The sequence below is a fragment of the Syngnathus acus genome, chromosome 2 (genome assembly GCF_901709675.1).
Source record: "Syngnathus acus chromosome 2, fSynAcu1.2, whole genome shotgun sequence".
Lineage (NCBI taxonomy): Eukaryota > Metazoa > Chordata > Actinopteri > Syngnathiformes > Syngnathidae > Syngnathus > Syngnathus acus.
Window position 1 is genome coordinate 14,206,062 of NC_051088.1, and position 24,542 is coordinate 14,230,603.

The following is a 24,542-nucleotide window of genomic DNA, read 5'->3' on the forward strand; positions in this document are numbered from 1 at the left end:
CATTACATTTTCATATGTTGAATTGCCACAAAGATAGTGGCGAGTGTTGTGTGTGGAGTTCTGCCTTATCGCTCAATGTGCAGGAGCCCTAAGGGTTAAACATCTGAGTATTAGAATTCCTGGAGGTTACTTCAGCTTCAGGTTACTGACCATCTACTTCTTCTTGATATCATCGATTAATTCCTACTGTGTCAGGCTAAGACATGCACTCCACAGGGGACAACACACTATCCTATTTGTACATGTAGTATGCACAGCTTTTGATTGAACAATGTTTTTATTTTATTTTATTTCATCTTTAAAGGGAACAGCTTATGTACCGGCACTGAATATGCTACCGGTACAAAAATTCATCTTTGTTTGCTGCTTTATGTTTACATATCTGCCATGGCAAATTGAGTGATGGAGACCTGAATACTGTGTCAGGTCCAATATCACCTGACAGATCATCTCCCTGACACCAGGATGTCCATCTCTTGACCATATGACAGTGTTGGGTATCCCACACCGGCGTGCGTCAGATAGCTGTCTATTGATGAATGATTAGAGTTGCTGAGGATGAAGTGGGCCACCGCCACCCACGGGGGTCTAGCTGAGACGGATGGGCCCATTTGTAATGCAGAGGGGCCACCGCGGCAGCATTAACTATTCAAGTGTGGTTATCCCCGGGTAATGGTACGCCGGCAGCACTGCAACTGAGTCCCACAAGAGAAAGTGCAATTTTAATGTTGATAAATGGGACCTGCGTCTGTGGATTATAAGGTCCGTTCTCCATTTTGACTGATTATCTGCTAAACGCCACGTGTGGCTGCTAAAGAATGCGCAGTCAGTGAACGCAGTGTAAAATGACACAAACGCATGCTATGTCATCACAACTACAGTGTATGACCTACACATTTGAAGTCATATGTACTTTAAATTGGATTTGGTGGTTGCCTCCAGCTACTTAGCTGACTGAATGATTCAATTAAAGCTCACCTTGATGGATTACTCCATCTTTAAATGGCTTCCATTACATGCCCCTTCCTCAATATGGGAGCAAGAAATTGTGCTTGCCAAAAAGTATCTCAGAGCATGATTTGTAAAATCAAACAAGTTGCAACTTTTTCTACAAAAAATATTCTTCACCTTTACCTGGCCCTGGGAAGATGAAAGACTTTCTGTGAAAACTCTCCCAACACATAAATGTTCAATGTTCTCCTGTCTTGTCACCTTGCAGTCCATTTTCTGTCCTCACAGTGGATTGGGATGAGGATGCACCAGGAGTGCAGAATTGAGACATCTATTCTCTGTAGGGATAGGCAGAGTGGTGCTCGACCTGCCCACTGAATAAATCATTGCTTAGCACTTTCGCGAGCTGCGGTCCAATTAACCAAAGGGGACTGTGAATAAATGCAGTTAGGTGGCGTGATTAATTACTGGATATGAAAACAGACCCAAAGCAAGTGAGCTTTCACTTTACAGACTTTAGCTTCCCCGGCGAGAAGCATTGTTTGGTTTGAAAATTGCAAACATAGACAACAGCTGAAATGCAGACACCCACAAAACCAACAATAGCTTCACACATTTCACACACTGATCATCTTCATAAAGAACCCTTATGCAACACGTGAAAGGAATAATTGAGAGGAGAAACGGCGAAACGTTTCACCTCGAGGGTGAGCCCTTGAATAGCAAATTGGGATGCAATTATTTCCTTTTATATTCCCCGTGTAACTCTTAGTTGTACAAGTGCAGCACATTTCGATATTGCCTTTAATTGAACGTAAAAGGCAGAAGAAAGGTGGAAGGGGAAGGTTAATGCGGCTGACGTAAAGGGGAAACAGCCCTGGAAGTCTTGCCTTGTCACCTCCTGCCGACTTTGCAGCCCCTATGAGGAGCCAATTAGCCTCAGTCAGTAATCAGAACAGAACCACGCAGAGCCCGAGTTCTGCCCTCACTCTCTGGGGCGATTAAAGGCCTCTCCAAGACAACTGCTGGCAATGACCTTCGTCTTTCTATCAATAACTGACTTGCACTCAGGCCTCTGACTGCTGCTGCCTCCGATAGAAAGGTCACCTCGGAAGTAACTAATGAAACTGGAGGAAAGAAGAGACACGGATGTAATTAGACCAAGCACTGGTACAAAGTTAAAAAAAAATGAAAATAACCAGCCTGACTCTTATGTATTTGTGCCACTTGGCGGGAATAGGTAGGTGTCATTTCCGAGGTTTGTCATTTGCCTCAATCCTGCAAATCAAAGGAAAATCCGAATTAACAAATGTATATTTAACTTTGTCATGCGTTTGACGGATTTCAGTCAGAAGAAGACCGTAAGATCAAATAGAAACATTTGAACACCGGTTAAACAAAATCAAACTGGCTTCATTTTTGATTTTACCGTTGGAGGCAACATTATCATGTGTTTGTACCAAAATGTGCCTTTCTGTTTTAGATATCATATTTAATACCAGGCAAGCAGTGATAACCCACCCTGACTCATCCTCAATAGAGCCGCCGCAAAGACGGTTTAGCACTGATGGATTGGTAAGAACTATCACAAGTAAAACCAATTAAGATAAGCGTGAATGTTCAGTGCACTTTATTTTGCATCTTCACACTCGGTCATAGTTTTGATCATTGGGACACATACTGTACAATTGTATAACAAGAAAACCTTTGTTTTGTTATTTTTCCTGGGGCTGCTGAGTGGTAATCCTGTTCACTACGCCTTATTTTTTCGGTGTAAATCTATTTATGGGTTCATCCGAGGCAGCCTTTCCTTCCATAATGTAGAGCTTCATCTTACATAAAATACACTCCAGGTTTAGTCTGACTCCAACGTCTTCCAATGAGTCCAGCCAAACATGACATCCTGTAGAGGTGTTTTTGGTGGCTTTTTTTCAGATAACGTGAACGACTCTTGGATCCACCTATGAACATTTCTCTGAACCGGATTACATTCACACACAATATTCTCACTTGAGATAATCTGTGGCAAGGGATAAAAGAATGAGGAGAAGGTTCTCAGTAGAGATAACGGAGGGATATTGGTGATCAGATAGAATTAGGGCTAAAAATTCAAAGAATTGGATAGAATGGCTGCCATACACAGAGATGTAAGTTATAATATTATGTGCCTACATGGATTTCATATCGGAACTGTGCACCACCCACCAAAAGATGGCTTGCGAACCACTTTTGGGTCCCGACCCACCAATTGAGAATCACAGCTTTAGAGGTCCCACTGTAATTACGTTTTGCAGACCCAGTGAAAAAAAAAACAATACTGCATCAAATTGGTTTGTAACATGTTAGGAATTTCAGTTTTTTTTTTTGCTGTGGCTTAGTAGTGCATGTTGTGTGTATGTGTGAGTGTTTTTTGTTTAATTTTATTGATACCCGTTCCCTGTGAAGTCATCTGAGGTGTACTGTCTTCAAGATGAATGGGTGCAAAAAGAAATGTGACTGAACATTCTTTATTCGAAGCTGGGAGAGGCAAGTAAATTATAAATTAGATGCCATATTTGTTTGATAAATAAACCATGAACATGCCTTATTTCTTAGGCGCTGGAGTTGCGATTCAGAATGACACTTGAAATATTGTCAAAATATTTAAAGGCGAAAAAAATAAAAGCATAGCACTATTAATTCTGTCCAATAATCACAGCAGGCCTAGCCATCTGCCTGACAAGAAAACATAATGGTCCATCATACAATATGACTGCAGTGTCATTTCCTGTCTTATCATGTGACGTGTGATGCATAAAAGGAATATCTGGTGTGTGTGCAATATGGATTTTAAGGGCATTAGAAGATGCAGTGAGCGATCGATCAATTTGTGTTCAAGTAGCGCAAATGAGCAAATGCAGACACATTTATCCCTCATGGCTGCTCGAGTGTTTTATAAATATAGAAGAATTATTGAAGTCTGATGGCCATTGAGCTGAGAGTGTATCATCTCCGACAGCATCGCAACAGGAATACGTTGCTGTTGTTTGCGCTGCAATTGGCTGACGACCATTTCGGAGTGGACAAGTTCAGCTGTCAAGAACAGGAAAAAATATTTTTCTTCCTTTATTATTCAGGATGAGAGCAGACGAATTTGATTCTGATATTTTAAGTATGTATGAGAAATATGGTGGCTTAGATATGTAATAGAAAAGGAGCTGACTTTTTTTATACATATTTTTTTCTATTTAATGAAGTGGTGCAAATGAAATTCAAAACACAGAACAAGATAGACGTTGGCTACATTGTGTATTCATAGAATTCATAAATGAATAAGTGATCATTTCAATTTGTCAAATCCTTGCTATTAGCTTACCAGATGGCTGCCAGGGATGTATTTCCTTTAATTGCATTTGATTTTTTGCCCCCTCCTTTCCTTCCATGTATTACATATATCCCATTGAACTTATTTCTTTACTCTCCTGTACGTTTATGTCTTGCATTACATCACACAAAGAACAATCCGGGCACATTTGGGCCGAGGAGGGACGTGAATCTCTTCAACAACCAATTTGAAACAACCCTGGCGCAATTAAAATCCCAAACACAAATCCTTGTAGGCAAAGCACGAGGAGAACAATTTGTTCCAGGAGGACTTTAAAGCTCCGCTCTAATGCGCCCAACATTGGTACTTACTTTATTTTATAGTTCTAGACTTAAAAACGATGTCTGCAGAGACCCAAAACAGACTCAGTGAGATCTTAAGGCTTATTTTCTGATGGTTTTTAAGCAGGTCTTGGCCCACTCACATTTTTTATACTTGTATTTTTATTATTTTTGCGGATCCCTTTGAGATATCCTTGGGCCCCTCCATGCCCACCCAATAGAAAAAAATCCTAGCTCCGCCAGTGGTTCCTTTAAATCTTTGATTTAATTGAAATTTAAGTAATTTAAGATAGTTATAAGAACATATTATTTTTTACTGGTTATCTTTGTGTGATTTTAATATCATTTTACAAAAGGTGATCGACCAACAGACTATTCAAAATCCGGGCGTCTACTGTCGGTGCCATAACCTACAAGTGACAAAGTCAGACACAAAGACAAGTCCTCCTCTATATAAGAGCAGAGGTTAACGCTCAGTTGATGAATGCTTATTGCAGTGAGTGCCACCTGCAGTGACAATTACATCTGTGGGAGTGCTGCAGTGTTTAAAGGTAGGACAGCAGGAAGACACTTTGATGGCACTGTGCCCGGAACTTTTCCGTCTGTCTCGCAGCTGATGTAACCTTAATCACCACCTCTCAAGAGAGGCGGGTTGACCACGGAGAAAAGTGCCATCGCACAGCCAAAAATGACTTCTTAAAGTGTAATCGGATGTACTGAAATGAGATTTCCATTGCGCAACATGCACGGAGCCATCTGTGGGAAGGCAGTTGGAAACTTTCATCTGTTGTTTGCACAAGATTTTCCAAGCTTTGTTTTTGTGGGGATTTATGTGGCTTAAGGGGTGTTTTTATCTTTATTTAATGTGGCACTTTGTCTCTGTCAGGTGGCTGTCACAGTATTTCTGTGTGAGTAAGGGTCTGAAGGCATTGTAGAGGAGAGACATCTGTATTTTGCTAACAGATTTGCTGCATGGAGGATGAATATCTGTCGTTCATCAAAAAGTTCTTAAAATATTTGTAAACTGGTCTTGATTGCACTGTAAGTCTTCAAATTGCTTCTTTATCTACAATATGGCCTATTTTGACTTTTCAACCCAGTTTTACAAATACTACAAAAGCAGAGTTAAAATTAGACAGCAAGTTACTGTAAGCTGTTTGTTGCCTTTGTGATTTTTAGACGATGCTAATTGACCCAGAACAGGAAAAGCAATTACAGGTGGGTAGTTGCAATTTTACCCTCAACCAATGGAGGGCAGTATATTGTACTACAGAAAAGCATCAAACAGGGGATTTCAATTGTTGGGGACTCCAGAAATCATCATGCATGCACCTGTAGTTCCATAGTTCCATAGTGGTATCACTGATAATGTTTTTTTTTTTTTGGGAGATATTTTCCAGTAGCCTGTTTCACACCATTGTGTCCTGGTTTCCTAACAGCTGGCGAAGACCCTGTTGTCCCGGGCAACGTGTCCGACCTAGTATGATTTTCTCACTAGTTGTGTCACACCTTGAGGTATCGGCGGATAGCATGAAGGGTCTTGCCTAAGAATCCCACTGGATATTACCAAATCCCTGCAAACAACCGGACCAAGATTTCGTGGGACTACCAGATCCAGACTGACAAATCTGGTGAGAGCCAACCAGCCTGACATAGTTATGATGGGTAAACATCCGTAGACAGACAGCATCTGTGATAGATGTAGCAATCCCAAATCATAGCAACATCCGGAGAAAGAGCTGAAGGCAGAACTCGAGAAGATATGGAGGCAACACTGACGCGATGAGGGCACAGTTACCTCCAAGCTGAAGCAACATCTGAGAATGATGTTACACCAGAGCAGCATATTAACAAATTGGCTGGGCAACATGAAGACAGTCTAGCTTGTGAAGAACACAGACAATGCTTTATTTTATATTTGTTCCAATGATTAGCTCATGAATTTTGCATGGGCGCATGAACTGTCATTTGTCTCGGTTTCTTTTCCATCAAGCTGTTGCAGCTGATGGAATGTTAGATACATTTTGATATTTTCCACATGCATTGTAGCCAGTTTTTCATAAAACAAGAGTTTTTACATATTCTGTACAGTTCACGTTGGATTACTACAAATCTTTACGATTATGAATAAATACTGTACATTATAATTATTCAAATACATTATGGAAACAAAGCATTGAAACTCACATTTGCACCTCAACTGAATGTATATGAACACATTCTATTATTTGAAGCTGAGCATCACCAGTGAATATACTGGAGGACATTTCTGTCTGAAGGCCAAACATTTATTCACAAGTGTTGGACTATGTTCAAGACTTTTAGTTTTATAATTGCAAATATCCGGTTCTGTATATTGCTTGTGCCTTGCCATAGAAGGAATTTATGACGCAGCTGTTTAAATCAAACATTTATTAGTTAGCCGTGACAAATGATCGTGCTTAATTTGACCCTCTGCAATGAGCAACACAAATGATCTAAAATAATGAATGAATTATTTCTACATGCTGTTTTGTTTTATGTGTTTGCTTTTCACATTGGCATTGTTGTTCCGAGGAGATAGTAATTAAATTATCATGTTAAATTAATGTAATTGCTATTTATTCAACCTTTAAAAAAGGTGATTTAAACACATAACGATTACACTCGTGGCGGAAAATGTCACCTTCACATTCATGTGCTTCTTATCATTAGGATATCACTTTAATTCAAATGAAATCAGTTTTTTTGTGGGGACATTTTTCAAGTGGCATGTTCAGTGTCTTAGATTGTGTATTAGACAAATGTAAGTAACCTACTTTTAAGTCCCTAACATAGTGGCGCTCCCAAAATGCAGTCAACCACCACACACCCAGAAAAAAAAAACGAATCTGGAAAATGGAGTCGACTTGATCACGTGGTCTAATAATCAAAGCGACACTAATTGGACTGATGGATCAATATGTGCAATCAGTGCCATGGTGATTAAAAAAAAGAAAGAAAAGCAATTCCAATGAGGGTATGTTGAAATGACTCGAGGGGTGATTCTCATGAGATGTACACTTTATAAACTCAAACCGTGTGCACGTGTTGAGTCCATAAACTGCAGTAATGCTAAAAAGACGCAAGTGGGCGCTTTACAAACAGATGTGGTCAAAGTAAAAAAAAAAAAAAAACGGATTGTTTGACTCACGTCACGTTTAAGTGTCAGTCTTAAATAACCGCATTTCTGAAGCACATACACTGGATTGTACATTTCTTCTTTTCTGTCATTATACATCATAATGGGTGCCTGTCTTTTTACGCAGCGCATTTAGGTGCCATTTTGTCGAGTTTTACGCACTCGTGTGTTCTGGTGGAATTCAAAACCAAACCGCCAGCGGTGATGTGGTGAGGCGTGTGTGTGCATGTGTGTGTATGTGTAAAAATCTCCCTGTGTGGGCGGGAAGTATGTGTGCAATCAAAATGAGGAGTCTGGAGAGGAGGGGAGCCCTTCAGCACCACTCGCCCCTGGACAGCGTCTGAAGCAGTGGACTGGTTGGAGAAAAGCGGGAGATTCGCTGGAAAGCTGCAAACTGGAAGTTAAATTGTGCACTTGTACGCACTCGTTCTTGTCGCATCCGTGTCTCGTTTGCGCCAACGAACCAGGAAGCAAGAGGAGCAAACAAACAAACACACAAACAAACAAACAAACAAACAACTGCACGGTAAGTTTTTCCATTTATGTCACTTGGAAGATTTTTTACGGCAAATGTTTGTTGTATTTCTTTTACGTGTGGGTGTGTGACGACAGCGTGCATATAGTCACACAACTGCGTCTCGGAGCACCCTTTTGTTGTATTGATGAAACAATGTGCGTCATGCGTAACCAATGCGCACGTGGTTTAATACGAAACCTCTTCTAATGACATGTTGATGTTTAGAGAAAAACGACGTTAGTTTTTCTGTCATCAGACGTTCAACAGATTCACGGGGATCGCCCAAAGGCTTTTTGATCGCAAATGAGCCTTCACAATGGAGCCTTTCATTGGCTGCATGTATGGGAGCCCCCCAAATCCCCTTTCCGCTTCACTTGGCTTGGCGGCGCTCCTCACACAGAGGAATCCATATAGATTCAGTCACGCACATAGCAACACAACTTCAAAGTAATGCAATGCAAATGAGTTTGCATTGCGCATTCCCACAGACGCGCTGAAAGGATTTTGCACTCTTTTAGCGGGTTGTTGTTGCACACGAGCCGTAGTTGCGTTTCATCACTTTAAAGCCTGGCTCGACGTCTCTTATGTTGGTTGGACGCCTCTTTTAAGTGTTTGTGTATATGCATCACCGTCAGCTAATATTCATGCAATGCATTCCTATCGTACTTCAGAAGGTTTTAACTGTCCGATGACGTCACGCGAGAAGTAATTTTCAAGTATACGGTCAGTGTGCCACACAAAAATGTGATCTTTTTGCAATTAAGTGTGATGCTGGAAAGGTTTGCTTTGTCAACATGTATCAGTGGTGTTCGATAATGAATGGATTCTGCGTAGTGTATTTAATTTGTTGGAAAAAAGGCAAAGTATATATGATTAATTCAATTTTAAGCAACATTTGGACATTTGATCACATTTAGCATTCAGACATATGCATTCTCAAATTACCAATATGTCAAAACAGCAAATAGGTTGCAAAAAGCTGTTGGCAAGACAATTAAATATAAAGCTATATATAAAATCTAATTTTGGATTTGCTACAACCTGCCATACTCAAAAAGTTTCGGATTGCACCCTGACATTGCTTGGTACAAAACAGTCCACTAATGATCAAATGTGAATTCAAACAGCCTAGAATGATTTATCCCCCGCCCTGCCCCCCAACTGAAGAAAAAGCCAGGAAAAATGTTACTTTTCATCAGATGTGACATGACTGACAGAAAAAAGACTCCTTAGGCTTCTTAGTGAAAAATTATGATTTAAATTTTCATCGTACATCGAAAATATGTCATAGATAAGAGCTGTTGGCAGCACCACATACAAGAAGTGACTCAAGCTTTCTTCTTCCTTCATAGATTGCAATCTGTGTTGGCTCAGACCTTTCTCGATGAGGTTTTTGCAGCTTCCTGTTACAATCCCCCCAAAATTTAGTCAATTGGTTTGAATGGGAGCCCCAAAGATTAGTTGGTTGTGTCAGTCCAGTGACTGAGGGCTTCCTGTGTTCTTGGACTCATTTTTGCGGGCCAGCTATTCTCAAGTGTTGGATGTTTTCTTAATTTATTGGTAATGGCGCTCACGTTGTTTGCTGGAGTTCTGAAGGTTTAGGAATGGCTTCGTATGCCTTTCCAGGTTGATTGATGTGAATTACGTTCTCATGTGCTCTTGAAATTTCTTTGTGTCGGGGCATTTTGTTACTGGTTTTTGAGATCTTTTGGTCAACTTCATTCTGTCAGACAGATTTTATTGAAGTGATTTCAGGACTGAACTGAAGTAAGTGATGATTAACATAGCCCCCCACCCCCTAAAAAAAAAGTTCAAATTCAAAGCAGTCAATTATTTTCCAGTCAGGCCCAGGTAGCTTAGATTCTTTAAAAACTACATTTTATATTTGGGTTGTCTTTGACTTATATATTTATATTAATAACAACAACTGCACTGTGTACAATGTGCATTGTGCCTCTTAGCCCAACGTCCATACAAATGATTTTTGATCGCACTCCAGATACTGGCATGCAGTCAAAATGTTTGTATTTGGTTGCTGCCACTGAAGTGTATTCATCGTGACGGAATAATAATGATGCTTTGGGTGCAGAGGATCAGTAATGGGATAAAAACAATTACTGCAGAATTTAATGTTGACAGAACAAAGCCTAAAAATGTCTTGTCTCGGGAGACTACCTGGAAGTTCTCATTAAGAGGCAACGCTTGGCCAAGCGGCAGTAAACAAAGTAGGAACGTAGCACAGCGTCTGCCACTTTCAACCTTTACATCTAAGCAATCATCGGCCTGATTATTATTTTTTTTTGTGCAGTTATGTGCTACTTGCGTGATACATCACACCCTTCGAAGTGTCTCTTGCTCCAATTGTCTGACACTAGCAGACATGTCCGCACACGGGCTCCCTCTAATACCAGACAAGCAGACATGGATAAAAAAAAAAGCTTGATAAAATTTAGTGGTAGCTTCCGACCTCAGCGAGTTGACCATAGGCTGAGGGTCTCCCAAACAAAATGTTCCGTCCTATCTTGATCCTATTTTTTAAAACCGCCTATTTCTCTTCTGGGCAATTGGCTGGTTTAAGACTTTGTCATTTCTGCTGCGTGTGACGTTTGGCGAAATTGTTTTCTCTAAAGCTTTACGATTCTCTACTCTTCACCATTTCTTCCCCCAAATTACACACTTGTCAGAGTGGCTTTATGAGGAGGGACGAACCCCGAGAGCTCATTCTCAGAGGCAAAAAGAGGTTCAATTTTTCTGAGATAAACAATCTTGTTGAATGGTCCTTTCCAAGTCTTTCACTCACTTTTATGGCCACAAGAAAGTTAACAAACTCACTTTGAATTGTTAGCTGATAGTTGCAAAATATTTCAAAAACCACACACAACCCTGCACGAAGTGATTCAATTTAAATTTGAAAGAGGGAAAATGTATTCGGATCGACAATGGAGCCCAATGGATGGTTGTCATGACACAAACCAAACACCAGCCTATTTTACCACCAGAGAAGATGAGTACTTTTCTCGTTTTGGCACGCACGACTGCCAAGCTACTAGTTATGCTTCTGTGGCAGCAGTTTTCAAACAATGCTTCATCTGTTGCCTTGGTGACAGCGATGAAGACTGCTTCTCCCCTTCAGTGATATTGTATACATGCAACATGTTAGATCTCAAAACCTGCTAAAAACCTTTGTGGTGTAAAATAATGCAATTTACTTTTTCATCTTTCTATCTCTGATGGCCCAGTGGTTCTTTCACTGCCAGGGCCAGAGTTCGATTCCCGTTCAGGGAACCATATGCAGCCATAGGGGGGCACTTGTCAGTGTCTCCCCTGTGCTGGTCCCAAGCCCGGGTTGCGTCAGGAAGGGTATCTGGCGTAAAAACTGAGCCAAAACTTCTCATGTGAATCATCTGGACAGAAACGGGTGTTTCACTGTGGCGACCCCTTCGAGAAACAAGCCGAAAGGAGGATTTCACTTTACATCGCCGCCGTGCAGTCTTTCATTTTTTTTCTGTAATGTAGTCGTGCATGAAGGAGGCGAGATGATTTCATTTCTTCAAGGGTTACGTGGTGGCAAAGGTTGTGATGCCCGTGGTGTCTATTTATGGATGGTGCCATAAAGAGCAGTGATGATTGATGCTTTTGATACATTTCTTGCATTACTTCTTTTCAATGGAAGATCTCAGTCTTCTGTCAAGAGATGAGCAGATGATTGCAATTGAACACCATGCCACTTTGCCTGCAAATGAAAAATCTCCTTTCTTTCCTTCCTTCCTTGCTTCCGCCTGCCCGCCCATCCGTCTTTTTCTTATTATATGCCCTTCCAGTCCCCTGAGAAAATAACTTACTTACAGCAACTTTGGCTTTGTTTTGTTTTCTTTGATTTCCTTCCCATACCTTTTATAACTGCTGATTTAAAAATTGGATCAACCTCCTGAATCGGTCCATTTGTAAACCCAGCCTTTTCAAGGGTGCGTGTTCTCCATGGATGGCCTTGAGGTTTAGCCTCGAACAAATGCCGCCATCAAAGGTTATAAAGTTCGACCTCACTCCCAACTTTTATGAAACACTTTACGACCACCCGCTCCATCGTCATTAAACTTGATTATTGCCGCTTTGCGGGGATGACAACCAAGAGACATCGCTGAGATCTTTATTCAGTGCTCATTTAAAGCAGTAAGACAGTAAGTGACAAATTCACTTCAAAACCGTTGAACTGCCCAAAGCTGGCTGGCCCAGATGAAATTGCACCTCGCTACAAAGCGATAAACTGCTCATGATAGCCGTAACTGAGTGTGATTCCTGCATGCGTCATGAAACAGGTAGCAGATGAGAGCTGGCAAGTGATTCAGACAAGTGCAGACAAAATGACTTCTAAAACCACAAGATGACTGCGACAGCTTTAAGGCATTTGCCATCCCCAACTAACATCATGAGGGACGGCAATCGTTGAGTACTTGCCTGTTCTCACTGCTTCCCGCTCATCATCAGCGCGCAAATCATGTTGAACCTGTTGAAGCAGTGGAATAATGAACCTTGTGTCACAGATTTGTGATCATTTTTATGTTTAAGAGAATAGTTGCATGCAGATAGGCACAAAAGAAGGTTTTGGAGCGATGATTGATTGGGTGAGGACTGTTTTCAATTATTTATAACAACTGTAATTGATGTTTATGTTCATTTTATATCTGTTTTCCATTTGTTTGTCTGAATTTATTGATCACATTTTTTTAGTTTGAAAGACCCAGCCTGACAGTCATTTGTAACATTGGCATTTCCAAATCTTGCTTATAATCAAAATTCAGAATCCAATCATGTGATATAAGAATATATACACCCAAATGGGAAATAATGCAAGGTTTTAAGGGCCGGTTTCTGCTCGGGATTAGTTGTTGCACACGCACAAAAGTGCCAGGCAGACTCCTCTTGCCATCAGCAAGAGGGAAGCTCAGCCCAAGTTTCTAAATCCGGCAATCCACTATTTCTGTCTAGCTGCAGTTTGTCTAATTGGGTGGGACTTCTTCACTTACTTTTAGGTACAGCAGTCGTTTTCTTTGTAAGTAGGCCTACCGCCTAAAGAAATACTGAGCGCTCAAACTACCACAATCATGGCCAACATAGAAATACAGTAGCATACCAGGCCTAAATGTTCATTACAACTGAACAGTTTAAAAATAGCAAAGCAAACAGTATGCAGGTAGTAATCTCATTTTGTGTCAGCTCTGCTCTGCACTAAATGCTTATAGATCCACGACTGAGATACTATTTTCCCATTAACTTACCAGCCGCACCAAAAAAAGATAGATGCATTACACGTCCCTCTCCCTTCATATATCATGACTGACATGCAGTTGATGTAAGCATGAGAATAATACCGGACTTGATTAATTACAGCCACGTGTCCTTCTGTGATCCACACACCAAAGTGAGGATTTGGATAAATATGAGGAAGCAGAATGTCATTGTCCCCGAGCAAAAAGCATCAACATATTGACTTTCAAGATCCTGCTTCAGGTCACCGTTGATTGCGTTGCACAAATTAGCCTCCGCGAGACTAATCGAAAAAACACAGCGGGACGCCGACGAGAGAGACGGAAGCTTTTGTTGTCCTTGTTAACACTTGTTTGGTGTACTTTGGCCAAACAATCACATCCTCGACAACTTTCTGAGCTATGTTTAACAAGATTAAATTGTAAAGGGAGACTGCCATTAGAGGCCTCGCTCGCCTCTGTGTTTCGCTTCATAATGGGCCTGGAGGGCTGCAGCATGCACCGTAGGTCCACTTAATGGCGTGCTGATGTTAGGAGCACATTACTCACAGAATCCTTGTCACTGCCCTTGCCCACCCCTAAGTCACACTCCCACCCCGGCCTTCGGTACCACATCGCAGCTCGCTCCCCCGTAATGAGATGTCGGCATGCACACAAAGTCCTGATTAAAAATGCGACGGCTGCAGTATGGGATGCTGCGTCTACCACTCCCAGCTTTCATGTTTGACACCTGTAAGTGGGGGATTATAAAATCACACTGCCTTGCTTGTCTTGCATACATACACACACATCCTGCAGCGGTGGTCTGCAGAGGCGGCTACAAAGCCTCGAGCACAGGATAAAAAAACAAGTGCAATTAACATTGCAAACACGGTTGAAGAAAAAGTTGTAAAACAATAGAGGTGCATTTTACAATAATGTTTCATTGCTCATATCTACGGGTACCCGATGACTTTATTCATGAAAGTGCTGATTCAAAAAAAAAAAAAAAAAGAGCGCACTCTGCAGTTTAATCATGTTTGAGGGAGTTCAAATATATGCGCTAGAAAACAAAAGGGAGGGTTCACTGACTCCAGCAGAAACTCGGGCACTCAGCTGCAGTCCGATAAGAACGACATTCATATGCTCACAGTGTTTGTGCAATTAAGCTGAAATGTCACAGTAAAACAAAAGCAGTCAGTACTTGTGAAGTTGCTAATTGGTCCACACAACTATAAAAAGGAAAATGCATAGCTTTGAGCTTTAGCTTTTTTTTTTTTTCCTTTTCGCCGAGTGCGTTGGATGTGTAGTTGTTGCCTTCGGAGACATATGGCTCCAGCAGATACCAGTAACAACATCTCCGTGCAGACGAGTGCAACACTTGGAACAATTCTATCTGCACCCCTGTATCAGATTCTGATGAGAATAGAAGATCAGAGAGCAATGGTCAGTGGCACACTTTTACAAGCCTCTTCAGAGAAATCTGTTGTAAGGGAAATGAGTCAATTCTGGTTTTATTTGTCTTATCAAAAATATCATGAATTCCTGTTGCAAATTTCTGTGACTCTATCCGCACCGAACTAAAGTGCTTTTAGATTCATAGGCAATGTAATGTGGGGACTAGTAAGTCAATAATTGCTGACTGTCACTGCAGTCCCAATAAATGAATCATATATATACAATTCACAAGAATATCCATAAATACCTTTGCTACACTGAAACAATTATTTTTTTAAATACTCCATTGGTATTTTTACATTCATGAGGCTCTGGTGAGTTATCAATCTCACCAAGCCCCATGCAAAAGAAGCAGAGCGAGATGAGAAAGATGACATGGAACACTCTGTTTCCTCCGGCTTTTTTGAGAGATTCAGGTTCAAGTGTCAGTATGGTTCCGCTTCTAGTTTTGGACAGCTGCTGGTGCTCTCAAAGGAAAACATATCCAACTATGTGTTGCACCAAGGATCATGACTTATCTTCTCTGGCATACAGTCATGTTTGATCACTCATGCAATAATGACTAATATTGGCTACCATATTGAGTCAAAAATATTGTATAAAAACACAGTAGAGGTGCATTTATATTTAGGCAAAACACAATTTAAATAGTTTTTTTTGTAAGCGCAAGTCAGACATAACGTAATTTCGATCTCTTTGTGTGTCTTGACGTGAAGAAATTGACAATAAAGCAGACTTTGACTTTGACTTTGACTTGGCTGCCATTTTGTGCTGATGGATGATTTTGCAATTTAAATATACAGTCGACAAACATGCATATTTGAAGTTTTCGCAAAAAAATCGCATATTGGGACTCGTATACTTGCAAATTTTTTCTAGTTTTTCTTATTGTTATTATTGATTTTTCTTGATTTTCCCCCCCCATTATTTCTAGGATTTTTACCGACAGACAAACACTGTTGAATGAATGATTAGACTAACTAAATGGTTGGGCGAAAGGGATCCCTTCATTTTTGATGGAATTTCCCCTTGTATAAATTCATAGATGCGCAATACTTCACTTACGTACAGATGTTAAACTTTTCATCTCATCTAAAACCATCTGCTCAGCACACACAATGAATACACTAAGCACTCAAACCAAATTCTCAATTCCCCATCTTTCACCTTCTCTCCTGTCATTTATAAAGTTTTAGCCCCGCAATGGTATGGTTCAAGTAAAAATGTCACCCAAAATCTTTTTGTAGCTCACTCAACGCCTTTCCCCACCCTTGCACGCTTGTCACACGGCAGCCGCTTAATCCATTTAAAAACAAGTTGATAGACTGGTAATATGAATGAGACTGCTCGGCCATCTGGAGATCTGTCTTCATTAGGAGCGGATCTGGAAAGAGTTTCTATTAGCTCGCTATCAAGATGGGGCCTATGTGGAGGAAATTACCCATGTCACAAGACAAAGTGTGGGAAGCCCAGAGCCCAAAGCCCAACGGAGGATGAAAAGACTTAATCAAGGACAAGGACTGCTGGTGACAGGGCGGCATGATCAGACCGTGCTGGTCCAGATTACATGCCGTTTGACAGATTGACTTGTCCGCTGGAAGTTGGCGGCTCGGGAGAACAACCTCTCTGCCCTTTTGCTCCTCATGAAAAGGAGGTTTTGGGTCAGTATTTTGGGTTTACTGTCAAGGTTAGTAAGTGGAACACGTTTTTTGATGGAACCACAGCAGAGGGTTTGGAAATAAAGTCAGTTTTTCAATCTAGGGGTTTGCAGGCAGCTATTAGAGGCATTCAAATTACAGCAAACATTAACAATTAAAAGGATGTGTTGGCATGAAATCATTGTTCTTGCACTCTTTTGCTGGGTTTTGCTTGTCACATTACTTCCTTTCTTTGGCCCATTTACCAACTTTGACAGAAAGTCCATATTCCATCAGCCATGTCGGTTTTTTTTATTTTTTTATTCAGTTCTTTAGGAAGCTCCTGCCCAGACTTTTGTCCAAATAATGAGTGTAGTTTTTCATTTGGTAGGTTTTCACAAAATGTCATCTCAGTTCACGTGACATTTTTCACGCCTTTATGGTAAAAGTGTCTTGATGTAGTTCAACAATGGATCCACACCAGACCACTTTTAGGATCATTACAAAATCGGCAGAATTTGCAGTGGGTAGAACTTAATGAATGGCAGAGATGAACACCTTTTAGGACACACAAAAAGAACACCTAGATTTCTCTCTTGATAAGCAGACAGACACTAAGGAAATGACTTATAAAGAACATCCAGTCCCTGTCTGGGGAATGACTATTTTATTTTATTTCATGTCTTTACGTCACAATAAAATGCTGCCATTATTTTTTTTACCTGAGACTATTCCGTCCTACAAAAAATGAATGACCAACCCATGACTATTGCAGTCAAAGGACAGACACAATGTATAGACGGATAATCATTCCCAGTCACATTCACACTTAATGTCATGAACCTTAATGTTCCCACGGCACGTTACTACTCCATTGAGCCACATACGGTTCTAGCGTTTAGCCGAGTGACCGTGTCATCCCCATTGTCATTCTTCTGCATCACTGCCAAATAATGAATGTGATTTACTGGATCTAGTCCATGGAGACAACAGTGTTAATTAACAAATAAGTAGCCAACATTTGATTTACGCTCTCTCCTGGGAAGAGTGCTAAATGAAAAAAAATCATTGCCTAAAGCTGGGGAGGTCAAAGCTGTTCTGTCTGTTTAGATGTTGAAGCTGTCAGGTGAAAATGCACAGAGGGAAACAATTTTGGCTCTGAGGGATATTGTTGAATGATCAAATGGTGAAGTAGCATTAATTCATACTAATAACATTACCTGCCTATAGGTGGCACATACTTGATTACTCGGTGAAGCTGTTAGGGCCCATATCGCCCTACTGTAATTAGAATTCAAGTTTTAGGAATGCAAAATGAAATTAGGGTATCTGGAGAAAACACATACAAGCATGAGGAGGGTGTGCAAACATCACACAGAAAAGTCAGAGTCCAAATTTGAACCCCCAAGCTCCAAACTATGACGCAGATGTGCCAGCTACTCGTCCACCATAATTGGTGTTTTTCCCCGTTATTTTCCATCAATGTTTAACGCAGGGGTGTCAAACTCATTTTTTTCGCGGGCCGCATTGTCGTCATAGTTTCTTTCGGAGGGCCATTATGACTGTCAACCCAAATAAATGTATGAGCACCTCATATTATAGACAGTATAAGCTACAGAACAAACTGACAAATAACTCGTTTTCAAATCAGACTAGTAAAAACTGGTCAAATATTTAAAAAAAAAGAGAGATTTTTAAAAGTGAAGACAATTTGCAATTCTAGTGATGACACAAATTTGATGCACAAATTATCTTCGCGGGCCACATAAAATGATGTGGCGGGCCGTATCTGACCCCCGGGCCTTGAGTTTGACACCTGTGGTTCAAAGGGTACCTTTGGTCATTAGCCATATTAACATTTTTCTATTCTACGAATATGGCTTAATCAAATCCCTGAAGTTTATTTAAAAAAAAGCAACTCATGTAGGAAATAAATGGCCTTTAGAAGTGTGACATGGAAATACTGGGAGCCATGTTGCTTAGTTTGTGGCCCGGATCAGGCAGCTGCGTGACATCAGCAGGTTGATATCACCTTGGCTGTCTCCAATCTCGTTCCCAGCTTGGTGCAGTGCCAACAATTTTTGCCCTTAAACAGAGGAAAACTGATGTGAAAAGGCAGCAGCATCATGAAAAGAGATCCCAGAGACAGGTATGTATCTGTGATAAGCAGTTTTTGTCCCCGATTTTGATAAATTACTGGGCGATTATTACATTACCCTTAAATTTTAACATAATCGATTTCTTATAAAGGTAATATATAGGCCTGATTGGGGCGCCCCAAAACGGAATCAACTTTGTGACGTCATATCCGGGGCGCCATATTTCTTCCCCAGGCAGCAAAAGTGCCGGTCAAACGGCAATGTTACAGGCTATATATCGCTTGTCCCTAAGAGGTGTTGTGTTATTTCTTTTTTGATATTGTACATTTACTTTATACTAAATCAGTGCCTGTGTTATACAGGTTGACCAAAGGTACCCTTTAACTTGTTTGACATTAATGTGAATGCCAAATCTAAAAATATCTTTTCTGTACTCTCATGCGCCAAATTAATACGCTGTGGCATGATGGGGTAATAAAGCTAATGTGTAGCATTTAGCGTACAAGTACGGTGCAACGTATTTTCAACTTTTTGACGGGCAAAAATTCTTACTTCACTTTGGCAGCTCTTCATAGACAATGCATCCAATTCCCATCCAAATGTTACACCCAGCCAATCAAAGGCCCCGTCTTTCACCGCATTAGGGATGCTCCTGCGCAGATTTTTTTTGGTATGTGCACGTTTCAGTGTGTGCCAGTGGTTATGTAAAGAGTCTTGTCGCTAGGGGTTGTGCTGACACATGGGACCCTGCTCTTTTCTCTGAGCTACTGCCAAGAAAGAAGGCCTAGGGTTGTGAAAAAGGGTCAGAGGCACAGAGTGTACACTAATGTACCCTCAAGTCAAAAATATGCTAGTCCAACTACAGTTGTCACAACAAAAACAAATGTGCAAGGGAGCCGCGGTCATCAGAAGTTGGCACTTAGGAGTCAGAATCGAAGGCTTGTTTTCCTGCCTCTCGATTGACCCTTGTCACGAATCGCCCGCAAAGATTTTGCGGGCCGGCGTCTTCCTGCGGGCTGCGGTTTTCCCCGCACAGCGACACTTGTCATCTTGAATGGTCGGCTGCAGGCAGTGTCGGAGCGATGTAGGCTCGAGCTGGTCTGTCGCCTGTCTCAACAAAACATCCAACATCCATTCATTTACGGCCTACGCTGATTCGAAACGGCAGAGCGGTTAAACCTCAACAGAGAATAACCCTCATCAGGGTATCGTGTCATGCTCACTTTGCGGCACAGCCATCATGCTGCCTTTTAAAACTGTTTAAAGCTGTTTTATCTTGCTCTGGTACCATAGTGGCCAAGCTGTGTTGCAAATGAACTTGCAGAGATGAAACAGAGAGAACAAAACAATTCTCTTTTGTCCCCGTGTCATGTCGATGTTCTCCACTTGTTTGGCTTGTATTATCAAGTATGCAAATTTAATTCCACTTTGTTTCAGCAAATATGATCGTATTTGCTGGCCTTTTGAAATGACTTTTCTAACTGTTTAATTTCTTTCATCTTGTGCGAAATCTTTTATGTGTTGTGAATCTGAACAAAAGTAACGCCTCCAAAAAATCTGAAGGAATAGGCTACGTAAAATATTGTGACAGTTTTTTTGGTAATACTACTTCAACGTTTCTGGTATTAAAGCTTATGCCTGCTCATTAATTCAAAAAGGAATTTGCGTCTTATTGTAAAAAGGGAAACAATCCGTGGGAGTTTCAAGTAAATTAAGCTTCTTGACTGTTTTGATCCGAGACTTGATTTTTCAACACATTATTTTTTGTAATATTTTTTTAGTTTTGCCTAATGGTTAAGGCTATTTGAATTCGCAACAAGTTTCCCAGAGTTATTTTCTGCGCTCTTAGTTTTCTTCACCTTTCTCCTTTTTAAAATGCCTTAGATGCATAATATCCCAATGTGTGCATTTACCTAGTGATGAAAAAACGATGAGAAATAGATGGTTGATTCAACAGCGCTAGCATGTGAATTGTCTTTGAGAAATATGTTGCATTCATTTTTAAAGAAATTCCTTTTTAATTTTTTACCTTATCTTTCTACCCCACCCGTCCCCGCCACGTTCATTACTTCAGTGATGCCTCCCTGTGTGTAAGATGGATGGGTGTGTTTCAGCGTTGTCTTCATCTTTTTTAATCACATATTGAAGCCCATAGGAATTATGAAATATTGAAGATTCTTACACAGCGCATGCCATGTGAATGCATTGCGTGATGCTGGAATGCAAAGCAGGGAAGATTCAGGCATTCCAATGTAGTTCTCCGAGGGATCCTCTTGCACTACTTTGAACAGTCGGGTGTTTGAGCTTGTGAACGTTCCCACGGCTGGAGACAGGATAACAACGAGCGTAATCCAGGCGTGTCAAATCATACGACGTGGAGGGTCGAGAGTATTCAGATTATAGCTGATGATTTCGCTGAGGGGATCAAGACACAAGTGGAGGGGAGGGCCCCATTAGTCAAATCGTTCGTTTTAGCTTCCAAAATGATAGCAAGACGTTCCTTCATGGAAAGCATTTGGGAAAAGTTTGCAGTAAGGCAGTTTTGAAAGGTGACTCATAGCAGATCAGGTAATGGGTACTGCAAAAACTTTCATCAGAGTACTCCATTCTCCAGCATGACATTCAAAAAGAATGGAGTGAAAGAGGAGTTCATGCGGAGGAGACATTCTATTAAATGTAGAAAGAAAATTGAACGTTATCCATATTTTCATCCAGTAGGTCAATACATTGCTTGATCAGAAACTGGAGTCTATCCCAGGTGATTTGAGGTCGGCAGGTGTGGTGTGGGGGGTGCACAGTGGAACCGGCAACTCCCGGACTGACTTGTAACGATAGTCAACCATTCACACACACCTTCGCACATCTGGACAAACGAGACCACCCTCAGGTATGGTCAACGTCTGATGTACTTTCATCATTACCTCATGTCCATCATGGTCTGGCATGGTGAGACAGAAGAAATGAGAAGACTTGACCTAAACTTAGGGCCACACTGTTGGAAATGAGAATAGCTAAGGGGATTATGTGAGTTCATCTAAAAGCTCCACGGGCATTGTCACTGTGAGTGTACAAGCTCTCGGCTCTTCTTCTGCTGTCAAATGTCAGTAGGCAAACGAGCAAAAATTCATTGTCGATAGTGTCGTGATCCGGCACTGTACAGTAGCGAGTCTCCACTGGATCCACCCGCTGCATTCTTCCCTCCTGCACATGCTAAGGCACATAAGTTCAAATCATTTCTGAACCTATTGAGTATTAACTGAGTCTGGTAATTGCTTTTTTTTTTTCATTTCTGAAAATAGACAACTGTGAGGCAGCTGCAATACATTTTCTACATTTATTATAAATTTAGCACGAGTGCTATAGTCATGTCTGCTTAAGGTTGCGCTTGATGCAGATGGGTTTTAATGTATAACCCTTCACATGAGCCCGCCCCCAATTTGTATCTTTTTTCCCGTAAATTGCACTTCAAGTCTTTTTGCATTCATGTTCCAGATCTGAAAAAAAAGAAGAGGATATTTGGCCTTGTATTGCAGTTTAAAACTCTGCCCAAAGCACTGTTAATCAGAGATCCTCTATTTTCTCCACCAGAAGGTAAGGAGCCAAAAGGATTTTCAAATGTTATTTTACTTTCATATCACAGCATATTACAAAATATATATTTTTTAAATGCACAGTACTTCAGTTTTGGTCAAATTTGAAGTTGGATTATGCACACTGTCAGAACAATGTGTTGCTGCAATCAAGGCTTGTGATAAATTGATAAATAATTTTTTACCACTACTGAAATGAAGTGCCTGGGGAAAGCAATGCAAAAATATTGATCAAAGTTTCAAATGAATGCTTTTGAGGTTGCTGATAATGGGACCAGACCCAGATGGGTCATTGTGTCGGGTGATATGTGTGCTAGAAGCAAAGCTATCGACAAAAGCAATTAACATGGGACGAGTAATGTGAACGTTAGCAATTTGTTCCACCTCCGCCTGAAGAAAACTGTTAATGGAACCATCTGCCATTGTTTTTTTTACAAGGACATATTTCTATGTAGTTATTCCAAATAGCCCCTGTGTGATCATGTGACATTCATTTATTCAAGAGTGACAAATTAAAACTGTGCCGCTCCAAAACATTAGCCAGTGAATCACTGCTTGTGTTCACTGTTGCTTGAGTGATGCTGAATATCACACTCTGAGCCAACTGTGAAGGAAATAATGCAAATATTTTTGCGCCTACTGGCGGATTTGGCGGCCATTTGTGTCTGGGTCTGCCACGGAATGGTTATCCATCTGCTGCAACTCCAAAAAGTGACACAAAAAAAATAGATGCTTCATGCAAAGAACTGCTAGCCAGCCTCAATCCAAAGACACACAAATTAGAGCACTTTTAGTCTTGAATTTACAATTCCACTATAATTATTTGCCCACTATGCATCTGAATCTACCTTGTAAAATGTTCTCTTAAACCTCAATGATCTAATTCAAGACCTCCTCATATCAGCGTCAGCAGCATTGTGATGGGACCATTTTACACAGAACAGTTGGACACTTTACAGCAATTAATTGCGTTCTATAATGAATCCTTGTCTTCCAGAAGAAGGAGGCATAATTGCTACCTTTTGGTGCATCCTTACTGTTGTCTGAAAAGATAATAACAACTGGTCAAAGTACTTATTATAAACTGTTTTGGAAACTTGTAAATGCAAATCTTGGCTCAATTTAAAATAAATAAATAAATAAATAAAATCTCCCTAACTCTAGCTGATGTTTAAATTAGTTTGACAGATTCCTGTACTGTATTTGCCCTGTGCTTGCCTGGCAGCGCTTCAGGATGGAAAACAAAACGGCCTCCTAAAATGTAGACACATCCATAAGGGCGAGCCTTACAACTGTTGTATGCCTAATCAACAGCCACTGTGAGAGTTATGGCTCATTAAACAAGCACTTTACAGTCACATTAATAATGCAGAGGCAATGTGAGCAGTATGATGTGCTCAAAGACCTGCCATCTTGTTAATGTATTACTCATCGTACAGGTAAAAACGACAGCTTTGGGAGCAGTTGACATGACAATTACCACCCATATCATCAGGAACCCAGGTCGTAATTTGTCTGGGGATTAGCATAGGTGTTACCCAAGGTCTGCTCAGCCCTTCTCATCAGTTCATGTGGGCATTGATAGTGATACCGTAATTTCTGGACCATAAATCGCACCCAAATATAAGACGCACTAGCTAGAATTAGGGGAAAATCCAGATTTGTTCATATAGTATAAGGCACACTAGACTATAAACACAGGTGTTTTAATTTCCGCATGTAGGAGAATATGCACAATTCATACTAAATAATAAATGAATGAATAAATGAATGAATGAATGAATGAGAAAGAAATGAATACATAAAAACTATGAAAAAAATCCATAGATAAACTGCTCTGGACTATAAACCGCAGGGTTCAAAGCATGTGCAAAACCTAGCGGCTTATAGTCTGGAAAATACAGTAAACGTTGGTGCAGTTATGTAGACCTTTTCACACTGCACTTAGTTTTTTTGTTGTTTGTCAACACTCAGGGACAAGAGTACCAGTGCAAGCTTGCCTATATTTGGAAGTGCTTTTGTAGCAGCCAACCTGGAAGTTAACCTTTTTCTTTGTAATATTTGCCTGGGCCACAGCAGAGTCTATCAGGGACCAGCAGACTGATATTTCTGTCGAGCAGCAACACCAAACGTCTGTTCGGTAACCGACTCAGTCACTCCAGGGACAGATAATCCCAGGCTAAACCCCAAAGATTGTGTGATTAATGATATGTCTTGTACTCGCGACCCTTGTTCTTTTGCT

The 24,542-nt window shown here is 40.7% G+C and overlaps 1 protein-coding gene across 1 annotated transcript in view; it reads left to right on the top strand.

Annotated features, from left to right (window-relative positions):
• Nucleotides 1-7,805: 7,805 nt before the first annotated feature.
• The window catches only part of LOC119138037 (metabotropic glutamate receptor 4-like), an 87,810-nt gene continuing 71,073 nt past the window's right edge, over nt 7,806-24,542 (top strand). The window contains exon 1 of the mRNA XM_037277724.1: nt 7,806-8,282. The gene's annotated coding sequence lies outside the window, so the exon portion shown is untranslated. The remainder of the gene's footprint in view (nt 8,283-24,542) is intronic.